Raw genomic sequence first — 15,699 nt, forward strand, 5'->3', positions numbered from 1 at the left:
GGTACAAAATGGGAATACCATACTCCCTGGCACCCACAGAGTTCTGGGAAAGTAGAAAGAATGAATGGGGAGATAAAGAAACACCTAACCAAACTTATGGTGGAAACAAAAATGAATTGGGTTAAATGTTTACCATTGGCTTTGCTTTACATTAGAACTCAGCCAAGAACAGATACTGGTATATCCCCCTTTGAAATGTTGTATGGAATGCCTTATGACTTTGGGTTATTAGTGGAACACCCAAAAGTCGAGGATAAACTTTCAACAGAATATATTTTAGAACTTACAAAAAGAAGACAGGAACTAAGAAAGAAGGGCTTGGTAGTACAAAGACCTCCCTTGGACATTTCCATACACCGAATCCAGCCCGGAGACCAGGTACTAATCAAAACCTGGAAAGAAACCTCCCTAACACCCCGTTGGGAAGGACCCTTTGTTGTTTTACTTACCACAGATACGGCTGTACGGACAGCAGAAAAAGGATGGACTCACGCTAGTAGGATTAAGGGACCTATCTTCCCAGAGAAGTGGACTGTGACGTCGGAACCAGGAGATCTTCGAGTAAAGATAAGGAAAAGCGAGACCGGTAAATGAACCACTCCAGAAGGGAAGTAAGAGATAGTTTATATCGATGGTTCCAAATACCACCAGGAAATACTCTACGAAAGGTATATTTTGCACCTTGGAGTGAAGAAAGGATACCGGACCAAACGGGGGGGGTGGATTATACAAACTAACAGGAACTCCCCAGGTTTTTCCATTTTGTTGCGAAACAGAGACGGAGATACCCGAATCACCCGGAATAGGAGATCTCTGGGGAATACCCTGCTTAAAACACCCTACTTCCGGACATTTATGTTGGGTTGTTTGCCGATGTCTAAATTGTAATAGAGATTGGTCCTGTGTTTCATTTAAGAGACAACCCTACTGTATGAAATGTCGCAATGATTTGATACGTGCCAGGGGACCAGAGGATCCAGTGGAAATTCGTAAATTATTTTGTGGGTGGGAACTGTCAGTACCTGAACTTTGGGAAGTACATGAAACAGACTGGTATAGAGTTTTAAGACAGTGTGCTATAAGATTCGCCTGGAAACGGGCACAACAACCACATAGGTGGAAATATATTTGAGAGATAACTAACTCTTTAGACCTTGGAAATTATTGACAGGATAACAGCATAATTCCCCTGAAGACTATCTGCTGCTGCCGAGAAGATCTTGATATCCCGTTGCTCTCTGCAAAGGAGTAGACGAGGAAGGCAGAGAGGTACTAAACAGTGGGGAAATGAAAGCCGGTATCCTATTAATGGTATTGATTACCATGACTTTAGAAAATGAATCTTGGTTTAATCAGTCACCATGGCTGACTACCTTAATTTCTACTTTGGCGGGACCCCTCATGATGTTGCTATTGGCTCTGACTTTTGGACCCTGTGTCATTAATAAATTTGTAACCTTTGTTGAAAGCAGGTTAGAAAAAGTGCAGCTAATGGTGATGAAGCAATCAGAACTGGAAATGAAAATTATACCGAACGAAAATCCTGAATTAGATGCAGCTTGTGAGGCATTGTCTAGGTTTGATCAGCAAATCACTTATAAATAAAAGAAGGGGGGGATTGTAATAAGTAACTAAAGGTGATTTGCTGATCGAACAAGTTAAGCAAGAGGAACGAACCCATTGTGGCAGTCTTGAGAACTCCCTGTTTTACCAGAAGAGACATGTCCACAATGTTATCTTGCTACACCAACATGGGAACTCCTGTTTGACAAAAAGCTTAACCACAATGTTATCAGAATGTGTTGTTTTAAGCTGATTCTGTGGCCGACATTTTATCTAAACTACCTCAAGCAAGAAGCTACAGAGGGGCGTACCGAAGATGTCGAAACCGACCTCCCTGAAGATAAAAAGAGCTGCTCAGCTTGCTTGAATTTGCGAGCCTTTGGTGGAGCTGCGACTCCCCGGCCGCCCAGCGCTGCTTTTGCCTTCCTACCTCAATAAATATTTATTGAATCTATTTCGGACTCGATTTATTTTAAATTCAACTATAACATTCCTCTTCAATAAATGAAGGTGGCAGAAACTTTTGCAAAACTGTGAGGAAATTTCTTTGTGCTCATCATTCCTACATGTTTTCTACTTTTATCTTGAGCCCTTCTCTCCTAAGGCACTTTTACACTGAAGAAGCACCCTCTGGAAAACAAGTTCAAAACAGCTGCTCTCTCCCTTTGCAAAACTGAGGCTTGTCTCATTATTAAGACAGTGGCTGGGGATACCAGGATTTCATTTCTTTGTTGACATCGTCTTTGTGCAAAGGTGAATCTGTGTGCAGACCCTATGTCCCCAGCTCAGAGACAAGGTTGCTGCCTTTGCCTGTTGCATACCTTCAGGGCACTGTAAATTCGGAGCAATCAGGATCCCCATCCTGAAACCTGTGCACAGCTGGCCCAGGCTGTGACATGTCAGTGCACCTCTAATAACGCATCTATCAGAGAGCAACAGCTTATGCTAGATAAGAGCATGGCAGCAAAGCCAGTTTTGTTTGCCTTTACAGGGCAATCATTGCTGCAGGCTGTACACTCATGCTGCAGGCTGGTGGGTACTCGCTTCCACCCCAGCACACCTTCTTTCATTGTCTATTCAAGCATATATTGAGAAAAATCTGCACTTTTAAAACAAGAATCCCACATTAGCATGCAAAGATGTGATCTCTCAAACTGACAAAAAACTTTGCTGCTTGTTGTTAGTGAGCATGCTTTGGGGCTTCAGCAGGGTCAGCTACCCATCCAGGTGCCCAGCACCTCAGCACTGAGACTAACTGGTCACACACACACCCTGCAAAGGCTGCAGGGGGAAGATAAGTGACACACAAACAGCCTGTGGTCTGAAAATACCCCACTAATTTCAGCCTCTTCCTCCATTTCCCCCCAATAATCACAGCACAGGAACAAGAAAGCTATAAGCCTGCTTGCAAACAATTTCTGAACAAACAAAAAAAAGTTAAAATATCAATGAACATGATGTTCACAAATCAGCTGAACAAGCTTTAATTTTTAGAAAACACCCACTGTCATTGTGATCAAGATTTGGAATGAAGCTATAATTATAGCATTAGCTTTCATTCCCAAATGACTAATGAATTAGGGAACCGACATTTGGAGCAATGTTTAGTTTAAAAAAAAAAAGCAAACCAACCAAACAAAAAAAAACCACACAAAACCCCCCACAAAAACAATGGCATACCAAATTTGCCTTCTATCAAGTCACAGGAGTTTCATTAACATCCAGGGTTGCTCTGGAAAAGAAATAGATTAATATGGATTTATTATAAAAAAAGAATTCATTATAGTAAAAATAATGTTTGTATAAATTACACTTAAATTATATTTTGCCAGGAAGCCAAAACTGACAATCAAAAAAATGAGCACAGATGTTCTCCTGGCACATTTTCACTTCAACTCTTTCTATTCAAGTTTCTCTAAAATAGATGATTGAATAAGAGGATGTAACACCAGGCTACATACCTTTCTATCCAACTCAGGTTCACAGATCTTTTCTTTCCATCTGTATTCACAAACCTATGGGCCATATTGGTGGGCCATATTTCCTGGATACTGAACATGGCAACTGATATTTTAAAGAAATACATTTTACAGAAGTACAAGCTCTGCAGCTGTTATGGTGCCTGTTTTTTTTTTCCAGCCCTCTGCACTGCATGCCATTATGTTATAGTTGAATTTAAAATAAATCGAGTCCAAAACAGATTCAATAAATATTTATTGAGGTAGGAAGGCAAAAGCAGCGCTGGGCGGCCGGGGAGTCGCAGCTCCACCAAAGGCTCGCAAATTCAAGCAAGCTGAGTAGCTCTTTTTATCTTCAGGGAGGTCGGTTTCGACATCTTCGGTACGCCCCTCTGTAGCTTCTTGCTTGAGGTAGTTTAGATAAAATGTCGGCCACAGAATCAGCTTAAAACAACACATTCTGATAACATTGTGGTTAAGCTTTTTGTCAAACAGGAGTTCCCATGTTGGTGTAGCAAGATAACATTGTGGACATGTCTCTTCTGGTTAAACAGGGAGTTCTCAAGACTGCCACAATGGGTTCGTTCCTCTTGCTTAAGTTGTTTGATCAGCAAATCACCTTTAGTTACTTATTACAATTAGAAGTCCAAAATGAAACCAAATGTGCAGTTCTTAGAAAATTAACTAATTCAACAGCTTGGAGAGAGTAAGTGCTACAACAAATCACGTTAAAAACTTTAGAAAGTGCTGAGTCGACAGCAAACTTTGCTGAGTCTATTAACTGGTTTCAGGGAAAATTATGCCTGTGCCTACAAAACCTTGCTTTTTGTTCACGAGAGGTATTAGGGAATTTCATTTCAAATGAGACCTTGAAGATCAGGCCTCTGCAGCCCTTCTGAAAGTCCCTGTGAGTATGGTGTCATCATTTTGTCCAGGAGGCTCCTCCAGTGCGTTGATGATAACTTTTTGACACAGGTGGTGCAGGAGCCAACAAGGAGAGGAGCACTCCTCAACCTGGTACTGACAAACACAGAGGGACTGGTGGAGGACATGAAGGTTGGGGGCACCCTTGGCTGTAGTGATCATGAAATGATAGAGTTCAGGATCATGGGTACTATGCACAAAACAACAAGAAGTAAAATCGCAACCTTGGACTTCAGGAGGGCTAACTTTGACCTCTTCAAGAAACTGCTTGCAGAGATCCCGTGGGCTAGGGCTCTGGAAGGCAAGGGGGCTCAAGAGAGCTGGTTGGTATTCAAAGACCACTTCCTCCAAGCTCAGGATCAGTGCATCCCTAAGAGAAAGAAATCAGCCAAGGGATGCAGGAGACCTGCATGGTTGAGCAGGGAGCTTCTGAAAAAGCTCAAGTGGAAGAAGGAAGTTTACAGTAAGAGGAAGAAGGGACTGACCCCTTGGGAGGATTACAAGAATGCCACCAGAGCATGCAGGGATGAAACAAGGAAAGCCAAGGCCTCCTTGGAATTAAACCTGGCCAGGGATGTCAAGCTCAACAGGAGGGGCTTCTACAAGTATATTGGAAGCAAAAGGAAGACCAGAGAAGTTGTGGGCCCACTGTTGAATGAGACAGGAGCCACGGTGACGGAGGATGCGGAGAAGGCGGAGTTACTGAATGCCTTCTTTGCTTCGGTCTTTACTGCTCGGCCCAACCCTCAGGAGTCCCAGGCATTGGAGGAAGTAACGGGGAAAGAGGAAGACTTCCCTTGGGTTGAGGAGGATCGAGTGAGGGATCAATTAGGTCAATTAGATATTCACAAGTCCATGGGCCCCGATGGGATGCACCCGAGAGTGCTGAGGGAGCTGGCGGAAGTCATTGCTGGGGCAATCTCCATCATCTTTGAAAGGTCCTGGAGAACAGGCGAGGTGTCTGAGGACTGGAGAAAAGCCAACGTCACTCCAGTCTTCAAAAAAGGCAAGAAGGAGGAGCCGGGGAACTACAGGCCAGTCAGCCTCACCTCCATCCCTGGAAAGATGATGGAACAGCTCGTTCTGGGCGTCATTTCAAGGCATGTGGAGGAAAAGAAAGCTATCGGAAGTAGTCAACATGGATTCACCAAGGGGAAATCATGTCTGACTAATCTGATAGCCTTCTATGATGGCATGACTGGATAGAGAGATGAGTGGAGGACAGCAGATGTGGTCTACCTTAACTTAAGCAAGGTGTTTGACACCGTCCCCCGCAGCATCCTCATAGGGAAGCTTAGGAAGTGTGGGCTAGATGAATGGACAGTAAGGTGGATAGATAACTGGTTGAAAGAGAGAGCTCAGAGGGTAGTGATTAGGGGCACAGAGTCTAGTTGGAGGTCAGTGACAAGTGGTGTCCCCCAGGGGTCAGTACTGGGCCCAGTCCTCTTCAATATATTCATCAATGACCTGGATGAGGGGATAGAGGGCACCCTCAGCAAGTTTGCTGATGACACAAAGCTGGGGGGAGGGGGGGTGGCTGACACACCGGAAGGCTGTGCCACCATACAGAGAGACCTGGACAGGCTGGAGAGTTGGGCAGAGAGGAACCTTATGAAATTCAACAAGGGCAAGTGTAGGGTGCTGCACCTGGGGAGGAATAACCCCCTGCACCAGTACAGGTTGGGGGCTGACCTGCTGGAGAGCAGCTCGGTGGAAAGAGACCTGGGAGTCCTGGTGGACAACAGGATGACCAGGAGCCAGCAATGTGCCCTCGTGGCCAAGAAGGCCAATGGCATCCTGGGGTGCATCAAGAAGAGTGTGGCCAGCAGGTCGAGGGAGATCATCCTCCCCCTCTACTCTGCCCTGGTGAGGCCGCACCTGGAGTACTGTGTCCAGTTCTGGGCTCCCCAGTTCAAGAGGGACAGGGAACTGCTGGAGAGGGTACAGCAGAGGGCTACCAAGATGATTAGGGGACTGGAACACCTCTCTTATGAAGAAAGGCTGAGGGATTTGGGTCTCTTCAGTCTGGAAAAAAGACGACTGAGGGGGGATCTTATCAATGCTTATAAATACTTAAAGGGTGGGTGTCAGGAGGATGGGGCCAGGCTCTTTTCACTGGTGCCCAGGGACAGGACAAGGGGTAACGGGCACAAACTTGAGCATAGGAAGTTCCACCTAAACATGAGGAGGAACTTCTTTACTTTGAGGGTGGCAGAGCACTGGAACAGGCTGCCCAGAGAGGTGGTGGAGTCTCCGTCTCTGGAGACATTCAAAACCCGCCTGGACACTGTTCCTGCGCAACCTGCTCTAGGTGACCCTGCTCTGGCAGGGGGGTTGGACTAGATGATCTCCAGAGGTCCCTTCCAACCCTATGATTCTATGATTTGCTTAGGACCGGTTTATGATTAATTTTGTCAGTTTGTAGCATTAACTCAAAAAAACCCAAGCCCCAGAACCAATCAAAGAAATCCAACCCCAAAACTTCAGCTCCCTCAGCAAAGCAAGAACTGTATAAATATCATGGGTAATTGACAGAAGCATTTCAAATGGTCCAAGTGAAAAGCCGCATTTTTAAAATTAAATGCAAGCAAATATCACAACCAAGGGCTGCTTGCACCACTGCAATTTTATCTCATCCTTTTTTCACCTGAACCCTTCCATTCAAAAATATTTAGAACTCTGCAATTACTTTCAAATTTACCCAAAATGACTTTATTTTGCCAGCAAACCATGCAACTGACAAATTTCAACCATCTTGGGGCCCTTTGAGAACGGCCACACAAAGTTCTGCCTCCCTGTAGATATTACCCTCAAGTCTTGCTTAAGGATGAGAGCTGAACTAAAGCGATTCTTTTATTTTAGACTCCTTTTTTATTTTATTATTAATATTTCTTTTATTTTGGACTTTTTTATTTTATTAATATTCCATTAAAGTACTCTAGTTTTTTCTAAATGCATAAATCTCCTTATACCTCTACTTCCTTTCCTTGGAGTGAGATGTGGGAGAGAGCATCTGTCATCTTGTCATTGGCCAACTTGGCCTGAACTGTGACATCCTGGTTGCTCCGATGCTGGGACAATGGAGCTGACATCATAGACTTAGAAGGTAGAGAGGCTAAGCAGTTGGGAAACCTAGCCAGAGATGGAGGTACTGATAAAGCGATTGGTAAGAAAACAAACACTCTCAATCTCTGGAGGCAACTGGTATCAGCTGTAAAGGGCAGGTATCACTTTAAGGATGATTCAAAAACCCGGATATAATGAAAAGAAAAAAGGATATAATGAAATAGAGACAATATAAAAAATATATACAAAACCGGATCAAGTTCCTAGGAAGATGTCACTGGCAGGCACTAGGAAAGTCCCAGACTAGACTCAGTGACAAATGGGAACTAGAACACACTGACTGGGATCAAAAGGCAGATGAGCTGACAGGGTCCTCCTCAGACAGCAGCCATTGAAGAATAAGAGCCATTGAAGAAAAGCCAACCTGGCCCCTTTGATCCCTCAGCTTCTATACTGAGTATGGCCAATGGGATGGAATACCCTATTGGTCAGTTTGGGTCACCTGACCTGTCCACTCCTCCCCACAGGTGCAAACCCTCCACGGGTTAAACAACCATGTCAGCTGACCCTGGTTGCCACAGCAACAAGGTTAAGCAAGAGCCTCTCTCATTGAACAGAAAGTTGGCTCTGCTCTACCCCAAATCAGGATATAGGAGATAAGTGTTTCCCCTTTATGATGCCTAAAGTCCTTCCTCATATTTTGCAAATCCTTCATAGAGAAGGATTTAACAATTATCTCTGCATCTGAATTCTCCTCCTGCGTTAATGCTGCCTGAGAAGAATGCTCTCCTGGATCTGCTTTAGAAGGACCCTTTTTTTCCTTTGTCTGCTTTAGAAGGACCCTCTCTTGGATCTTCGTCAGAAGAATCCTCTCCCGTGTTGTCTGGCTTGGGCTGGTCTCTGTCGTAAGAGGCAGGGGAACAAGGTGATTTTCTTTTCTGCTTCCTGGTCACTGTGGCAACTTGTGCCAGTTCTGTTGGCGTTTGAGAAGTAGCCGTGCTCGTTGTCGGGGCAGCCGGAGCACCGACAGCGCTCGTTGTCGGGGCTGGAGCGGCTGGTGCTGCTATGGGCGGGGGAGGGACTGGCGTGGGGGGGGCAGGCGGCGGGGTAACTTTTACGGCAGGCTGTTGAGTGACTGGTGCCGGGATGGGCCGGGGCGGGGCGTGGCTTCCACCGGGGCCGGAGGCAGTGACGTGGATTTGCTGGTACGGGCGAGGCGTGGGCGTGGCCTATGCTGCTCACTGTGGGGTACCTTGATGAGTTGTTTGTGTCTCTACTATCTGTGATTTCGCCCGTGGGGTCTGAGTAGCAATATCACGTCACATAATACTCACTCCTGTACTGTTATTGAAGAAAAAAACACCCCTGCAACACATTCAGGAAAACCGACAACAAAATCGCTATCATATGAAAGTAACATTCATTCTCTCAAACAGTCCAAAGGTTTTCCATCCCCTAATTCTGATAGTGTCACTTTGGCATAAACATTAAAGGGCAAAGTAAATTTTCACCAGGTAAAATCAAAAGTGTAATTAGGAAGGAATCCATCATGTGATGCTCGAGATATGCAGGTAGAACCATTATCCAAGCAACCATTTTATACATCTGAAGGCCAATCCACACCAACATAGCACACTTAAACCACTGCATCCAAACACAAAGAACAAATAAACCATGCAATATATTTGGCCAGTTAAACACCACTGCATCAATTCACTTCATACAAAGCTCTCTAAAGACACGATATAACATTTCATGTAAGAAAGACATGATGTGAGCTGTCTGTTCTCCCTGAGCAAGCTGGAATGCAAACTATTCAGGCAACCTGTCAGAGCTCTGGTTGAGCTCCGTTTGAGCCCCACGTTGGGCACCAATAAATCTGTTGTGGTTTAGGCTGAATTGGACAATGACCAGCAACAGACGCTCTCCCCCCACCTCTCACTCCAAGGAGAGGAGGGAGAGATATATATAGATTTACTAGTTTAGATGGAACTAAGCTACTTTAATGAAATATTAGTAATAAAATAAAAAGGAAATAATGAAATAGATACAGTATATACAAAACTGTATCAAGCTCTCAGGTTGACATCACTGTCAGGCACTGGGGAAGTCCCAGGCTGGACTCAGTGACAGGTGGGAACTGGATTCCACAGATGGAGTCAGGAACCCACGTATTGGGATCAAAGGCAGATGAACAGACAGGGTCCTCCTCGGACATCAGCCATTGAAGAAAGAGGGCTGACCCTTTGATCCCTCAGTTTTTATACTGAGTGTGATACAGATGGGATGGAATACCCTGTTGGTCAATTTTGGGTCACCTGTCCTGTCCGCTCCTCCCTGCAGGTGGGACCCCTCTAGGCTTTTCCGTTTCCAACCCTCCAACAGGGTAAATAACAAAATTAGCTGACCTTGGTTGTTATAGCAATAAGTATAAGCAAGAGCCTCTCTGCATACCATTCCTTGGCATTAACTATAAACATAGGTTTATCACTCTGAGAACGAACCATTTTCAGCACAACATGCTGTTAATTTCAGAGCATTAGAAGAGGCCTAGCTAAGAAGTAAAATTACTGAACAGAAAGTTGGTTCTGTTCTACCTCAAACCAGGACAACCTTAAAAAGAAATAGTTTTATTTATTTGCAAATAAGAGCTACTATCACATTCCCATATAACCTAATCCCCAGCAGCTCTGCTCTCTCCCATGCCTGTTCTGGCCAGCTCTGCTCTGACACCCCTTGGGCCCAGGTGACTGCAGAATTAAGACAGTAATTCTTATTGTGACACTAAGATAAATGTCTTTTTTTTACAAAAGCCTCTTTTTAGAGGAATTTGATACCATTTAATGATTTGATTCTTGTCGTGGTTTTGGACAGATTGGCCAATCAGAACAACAGATGCCCCCCCCCCCAAAGAGAGGAGAGGAAGAGATAAGGAGATTTACGAGTTTAGAAAAAAGAACTACTTTAATGAATAATAATAAATAAGAAAATAGTAAATAATAATAGAATAATAAAAATTAAAGAAAAAAGTATACAATATATACAAAACTGTATCCAGCTCCCAGGATGACGATCGCGTCACCAGCAGACACAGGGAAAGTCCCAGACTGGAGTCAGCAGTGGACAGGAGCTGAATTCCTGAACTAGAGTCAGGAATGCTCAGATCGGGATCAAAGGCAGACGAACAGACAGGGCCCTCCTCAGATGTCGGCCACTGATGAAAGAGCAAGCCAGAGCAGCCTTGCCCCTTTGATCCCTCAGCTTTTCTACCTAGCATGATGCATATGGGATGGAATACCCTGTTGGTCAGTTTTGGGTCACCTGTCCTGTCTGCTCCTCCCTGCAGGTGGGACCCCTCTATGCTTTTCCGCTTCCGACCCTCTAACGGGGCAAACAGCGAAGTGAGCTGACCTTGGTTGCTATAGCAATAAGTCTAAGCAAGAGCCTCTGTGCGTACCATTCCTTGGTATAATCAGGTCTTATCCCTCTGAGAGTGAACAGTTTCCGAACAATATGCTGTTAATTTCAGACTTTAGTCAGTTAGAAGAGGCCCATCTAAAAAGTAAAATTACAAATCAGAAAATTGGTTCTGTTTTACCTCAAACCAGGACAATTCTGCAAGAAGCGCACCCAGCTGAGCCCCGAATCAATACAGAATTCATTAAAGGACCCAGGCATGGGCTTGATCTCTAGGCAGAACAACAAGGTCTCTCTCTCTTTCTCTCTCTTTTTACCACACTGCCAGCACAAAAAGGTATGAAACACGCAGGTAAGACTTAATAAATCAATAGAAGGACTTATAGCTTATCCTTTTTTTTTTTTTTTAATTGAAGGATGAAATATAGGAAAAGGACCACAAGAAGCAAGGAGAGAGAACTAGGGAAAGGCAGCAGATGTTGTAAAAGATCTACTTTCATGTTCCCTGTGCACCAGAAATGGGCAGATATATGTTGGCAGAGCTACAGTCAGAGTCCATAGCGATGCTACATCTTATGCATCTGGAAGCTATTTGGCAGGGTGTAGACTTCAAATATTTTCTGCTTCAGCTGGTTTCAGACATAACCAGGACAGTTATGTCAGACAGTTATGTTCAGACATAACCAGGACATAATCAGCTCAGGACAGCTCAACCTACAGGCTCATTAAAGAAGGCATTCACCCCAGCTTAGGCGCACTCCATCTGTTGTCAGAAACAGGCATGAGGCTGGGGTTTGCTCTCCCCCCTTTGGCTACGTGGTGCCAGTAACATTCAGTAATGAGAATGTTAATAGAGAAACAGGGAGGAGAGCAGGGAGAAGAAAACGGCACCACAACTCAGCAAAGCCTGTCCTCATATCAAGAAACAAAACGTACTCGGACAAAATCCAGGGTGTGAGTTAACTTGAATGCAGAGCAAGCCATTCAGGAAATAAGAAGATCCGTGCTGCACAGGAACACAGAAGGGTTAAATTAGTGTCCATGTGCTTTTTTGCAGAAAGCCCTCCATTTAAAAAAAAAAATAAATAGAAGAAGGAAAGGATTGGTCTCTCTGCCCTAGAAGAACGGCCATCTTAAGCCAGCAGGAAAGAAGAGGTATGTTGCTGGGTTCAGGGCTGCTGACATTGCACTGACCCAGCATGGGAGCTCCCAGCAGTCACCAGAGGTTAACTCTGCTTTGGTAAGAAACATTTCCCAGCAGAGATGCATTTCTGGGACCACCCCATATTCCAGCTAGCGTAATTCAGTGTCTGTGAGCTACCTGCCATGCCTAGTGAGGAGAGAGCAAACCACTGGCATAGTACATGATATACCCCATCAGGATGAGACCCCTGTGTGTGGCATGGCTTGCAGCAACCAGTCTGCCTGAGCACAGTGGGGGGTCACCATGACCAGGTAAGCATCCCACTGCCTGTAGCCCTGCTAATGGTGCACACCCAGCAGGTATGTAACAGACTGCTGCAGACCAAGGCTTTCCCCACCTTGCAGCATAGGTCCCAGCTGTGCTGCCGCGGGAAGCAAGCCAGGGACTTTCACTGGTGAAGAAAGATGTCTACTGCAAAACAAGGAGCTCGTGGAGAGCCAGGGACTGAGCTCCACCCCTGTGAACTGACCATGGACTATCCAGCCAACATTTCCTTCATTTTCTCCTCTCTAAGTCTCAACCATTCTCAGGAACTTGAAGCAATACATTGATCCTTTCAATGCTTAGCACACTTAAAGACATCATATCTCCTTAATTTAGATATAGAGTATTTTACATGCCTCTAATTCTGCCTTCATCTTCTCTGTCCAGAGCCATCCTGGAATTAAAACAGGAAGAGTAGAGGAATGGGATGAAATGGCATCTAAAAGTAGCATGCCAAGATGTTAGCACTCAATAATGGTGTCAGTGTGTTGCGTGAAAAGGGGCAAAGCGGTTTTGGCAGAAAATAAACCCCCTTGCGTTCTAACACTCCTCACCGAGGTGGGAGGCTAGGTGTGGCTAGGTTTAAATTCTGAGTGATGCCCAATTCAGCACTATCAGTCCAGTCGCGTTTAATATGTATTAAACTATTACGATTTGGATACACTAATAGTGGACTGCACCTTCAGTCTAGTCATGCTCATGAACTAGCATGACCACTCTCGAGTCTTTGGTCGCGTTCAGTGAGAAACCGAAACGACTAGCTACTTAAAAAAAAGTGCAGTTTATTTAAACAACAGATATACAGGTTCTTAGGATTGCCGGTGATAAATACACTGTCTGCAAAGCACGTGCAAATGAAAGTATTGTTACATATACAAAACGCGCGACAAAGTTATAAACGATACAGCCTGGCTCTAAAAGTAGAAAAGAGAGTCTCTAGAGAAATTTCTAAGTTTCCCGAGGAAGCACTCGGTATAATCTAAGTCTTACCCAAAGGCGTCCCTATGGGGGGGAAGAGAGGCTCAGCCCGTCAACCGATCCCAGAAGTCAGTGATGGAATTCTTTGCGATGGTGTCTTCCCTGGGTATCCCCCCTCTCTCAGGCTATTTTTATACTATGTGTTATCTTCAAGGTGGCGTTTGAGTGACTTTAGTCATACATACTTTTATCATGATTGGTGTAAATTTTTCTCGCTTCACAATTAAAGGTATAGTTTATGAGAAATTCAGGGCGCAGACTCAAGAAGGAGTGGTCGCACCTTGGAGACAGGTAGCCTTCGGGATGGAGGTGTGTTTTGGTATTATAATGACATTATAATGAGCAAAGTTCGCACAAAGGACAGCATTTCATCAAAATTTGACAAAATGTTGGCTCTGAGCATTGAGCGGGCAGCTAATTGGCAGCTTATCTGTTTCATGGTATCATCCCATTCCCGTATCCGCTATACATCATAAGGTAAAGCCGTGGAATAATTGCATCCCGTCCCGTACCTCATGTAGCTTATCAGGGAACCACAGGTGTTGTGTCCTTCATGCCAGCTGCGGCTATTTTCTACCTCAGAAGCCTCTTGATTTTATACTTTTCCTTAATGTGTGAACAATGCTGTACTTTTGTATTCTTGGCCAATTTAGTATTTATTCCACATAATCCACCCCGTGACTACAGTCACTCAAGCTCCACGATACTCAATACTGATAGGAAAGATCACATGTGTTCTTGTGGTGAGGGATATCAAGTGCAAATACATCTCGTGGAGTGATCAAACGAGTTAAACTTCATCATAATCCAAAGTCTAACATACAAAACAATTGTCAAAGCGAAGCACAATACAATGAGTATTAGTAAAACAACAACAGGATGGAGCATCTTGTTATAAAGTCCTGTAACTGTCGGTGACCATCCAAAAAGAGCATCTCCCCATTCATGTCCTCCGTCTCTCTTGACTCTTTCCAGCACTTGGTGTATTTCTTCAACATCATGATGGACGGTAATCAAAGTTCTTTGTCCATTTTCTTGGGCCTCTTTCAACAGTCGCTTCAATTCATCGTGTTGTAGCAGCTTCTTCACCAGTGAGAGATTCATTCCGATAGGGGTAGGCAACAAATCTCGAATCAATGTATAATTAGATTGTAGCAATTGAAAAGACATAACAGGAGCTGAATAATTGAAGTCACATCTGATAATGTTAGTAAAGTTACAAACACAAAGATTTGAGTGATTACTTATATCAACTACTATGTCATCTATGAATACAAGACTACAGGGAGACCTCATGCAAACGCACCCTTTCCCAATATATACAAGCACAGTTTCTGGGGTTTCATCGGGATGTATCTCAAAGTGACAAACATTCTGGTTGGTGTCAAGACAAATGTCTTGTGCTTTGAGGGTATTACTCTCACAAATGAATCCTTGTTGGTCTCGTGAAACACATGCGTCAACATCAACAGTTTGCCATTTATTCTCATTTTGTTGTGCCCACACTCTATGCTCTATTGGATGGAGTATAGCTCCTTGGTGATTCAACCCCAGCGCAATGATTGGGTATATGGTGTATACCAAAGCATTGCGTATTGTTAAGACAAAAGCTGTGGCCTTGCTCTCGGTGGGATCGTAGGTGAAATTAACCAGATACCACCAGGACTGAAATTTTTTCTCAAACTCAATTGCGTTATCCCATATTACTTTTCGAATTTCAGCGGGCAAGGTGCCTTCTTCACCTTCCCTTATGATTGCGGCTGTCATAGATTGCATCCACAATTGGGCTTGGATACAACTAAGAGCCAAGGAAACATTGTTTTGGGTCGTACCAAGTGCATCTGTGATCAGCTGATGGTCTTTTTCACCCGTTTCTTCCCACTGAGGCAATATATTCGATAAAAGCCATTGGTGGTTTCCCAATGCTAGTAGAGAGGACTGTAGGGGATGTCTTAATTTGTCCAGATCAGTAGTGGTTGTGACTAGTTTGTTGGCAAGTATCTCAGCATCTATACTATTCAAGACTCCCAGGCCTGTTCCTAAGATACCAGTCACATCCCTCTTCAGTCGTTGTGAAGTGGCAAGAGTTCGTCTGCGTAACCATGCTGACCATCCTGCATAAGATGTACTCAGGAATGGTAAGCAGGTGGGTTTGATCGCAGAGATTTTAATCTGCATTGACAATTCTACTCGTTTGAGGGAATATGTGGGATTAAACAGTATCTGTTGTTGACCTGTGTGTTTAATAACATAAGGGCCAATGTGGAAAATGTAAGGAGTTAGACTAATGGAGGGCTTAGAAGGTACGCCTTTGAGAGTTTGTGG

The sequence above is a fragment of the Rissa tridactyla genome, chromosome W, assembly GCF_028500815.1.
Source record: "Rissa tridactyla isolate bRisTri1 chromosome W, bRisTri1.patW.cur.20221130, whole genome shotgun sequence".
In the NCBI taxonomy this organism is placed as follows: domain Eukaryota; kingdom Metazoa; phylum Chordata; class Aves; order Charadriiformes; family Laridae; genus Rissa; species Rissa tridactyla.